The sequence below is a fragment of the Octopus bimaculoides genome, chromosome 5 (genome assembly GCF_046866305.1).
Source record: "Octopus bimaculoides isolate indiv1 chromosome 5, ASM4686630v1, whole genome shotgun sequence".
Lineage (NCBI taxonomy): Eukaryota > Metazoa > Mollusca > Cephalopoda > Octopoda > Octopodidae > Octopus > Octopus bimaculoides.
Genome location: NC_142932.1, coordinates 83686971 through 83689470, shown reverse-complemented (window position 1 = coordinate 83689470; position 2500 = coordinate 83686971). Strand labels below are relative to the sequence as shown.

Genomic DNA, 2500 nt, shown 5'->3' with positions numbered 1-2500 from the left:
CATTCTTACTCACACACTAACACATATGCACACACATATATATATACCCACACACAGGCCTGCATTCTTCTGCACACGCACACACACAATTTACAAACCAAAAAGTGTGCATTGTATATGTAACTGTAAATATAATATACAAGCATAAACACACACATACACACTCCTTACTGTAAACATACACAGACTCACAAACATACACACACACACACATATACGCACACACACACACGCATACATACATACATACATACATACATACATACATACATACATACATCCTGTTATAGTGCACTATATATGTCGTGGCACTCCGTCTATTACGACGACGTGTGTTCCAGTTGATCCGATCGACGGAACAGCCTGCTCGTGAAATTAACGTGCAAGTGGCTGAGCACTCCACAGACACGTGTACCCTTAACGTAGTTATCGGGGATATTCAGCGTGACACAGTATGACAAGGCTGACCCTTTGAATTACAGGTACAACAGAAACAGGAAGAAAGAGTTGTGGTGAAAAAGTACAGCCGGGTTCGACACCACCCCCTGCCGGAACCTCGTGGAGCTTTAGGTGTTTTCGCCCAGTAAACGCTCACAACACCCGGTCTGGGAATCGAAACCGCGATCCTACGACCGCGAGGTCACTTACCTAACCACTGGGCCATTGCGCCTCCACTGTATATGTACAGATGGTTCGAACCCTACTGAATGCAACTTTGCCTTTCGCGGGATTTTCAGGGGGTTGGAATGTTCTGTGGGTCAATGAAAAATAAACAATGCATACGAGTGGATTGGTGAAATTTTACGAACGTCGTCGGACTAGATGCCTTGCGGTAATTCTTCCGGGTCTTTGTGTTCTGGTTTCAAATCGTACCGTGGGGTAGTTGGATGGAAGTCAATCGGTTTAATATCACCATCTCGTATATTTGGTACCTCCAGTGAAGTCTGCTCTGTTGTAAATATTTTAAAACATTTAGGGTCCATTTGACAACACCTCCTTCCTTTCCTACTACCCATCAGTCTTTGAGACCCCGGAGACCCTATAAAGAGTGATGGGCATGTACCTTACCCACTGCCTAAAAGATAAAGGCAAAAATTATCCCACAGACATATCCGCTAAGTTACGGGAACGTAAACACACCACCATCGGCTGTCAAATACATACATACATATATATATATATATATATATATATATATATATATATATATATATATATGTATGTATATACATACATACACACACATATACACACACACGTTGACATAATTCCGTTGTGCTCACAAACGCGTATACATACTAAAACTACCTCATACATACCGACACACTAATGCACACATTTCCACACAGACGCATACATATTTAAAAACATGCATGCATATTCACATATACATAAACACACATACAAACATACACGTAACATTTGATTCCTATACACATACACACATATATATTTATATATATATATATATAGATAGATAGATACATGCCTACATGCACACACATACATAAACACACACGCACAGACACAAAGACACACACACACACACACACACACACACACGTATCGCTGATGATTCCCAGAAAATATTTCATTTCGTTTCCTTTTGCCAAATGTTGCTTTTTATCATAGTTTTGTATTGTTTTATCATCATCATCATCATCATCATAATAATTTTTTTCCGATTTCAAAACCCGCCGAGGTCAAATTTTAACAGTTGAGAGATCGATGAAAGATAGAGTCAGATGAAATAACTTTGGGTCGATATAAACGACTACACTGCACTCATTACAACGACATTGTAAGTCAGGTAGCATTACGTTCTGAGTTCAAATCCTACTGAGATCAGCTTTGACGCTTATCTTTTCCCTGAAGATAAAATAAAATTCCAATGCAGATCAAAATATAATCAATTTAATCGGTTTAATCGATTTACTCACCTCCCCCCTCTTCTTTCCCTCTTCTTCCTTCGTGTGTGCTATTATGTTAATACAAGAAATTATTATTATCATCATCATCATCATTATAATAATAATAATAATAATTATTATTATTATTATTATTATTATTATTATTATTATTATTATGAAGGCGGTGGGCTGGCAGAATTGTTAGCACGCTGGACGAAATGCTTAGCGGTATTTCGCCCGTCGCTACGTTCTGAGTTCAAATTGCGCCGAGGTCGACTTTACCTTTCATCCTTTCGGGGTCGATAAATTAAGTACCAGTTGAGTACTAGGGTCGATTTAATCGACTATCACCCTCCCCCCAAATTTCAGGCCTTGTGCCTATAATAGAAAGGATTATTATTATTATTATTATTATTATTATTATTATTATTATTAAGACGGCGAGCTGGCAGACTCGTTTACGCGCCGGGTTAAATACCTAGCGGTATTTCGCCCGTCGCTACGTTCTGAGTTCAAATTCTGCCGAGGTCAACTTTGCCTTTCATCCTCTCAGGGTCGATAAATTAAGTACTAGCTGAACACTGGGGTCG

At 39.0% G+C, this 2500-nt stretch overlaps 1 protein-coding gene across 3 annotated transcripts in view; it reads left to right on the top strand.

The window, feature by feature from the left end:
* LOC106879078 (E3 ubiquitin-protein ligase PDZRN3) overlaps window positions 1-2500 on the top strand; it is a 775585-nt gene that overhangs the window by 432 nt on the left and 772653 nt on the right. The gene's annotated exons all lie outside the window — the stretch shown is intronic.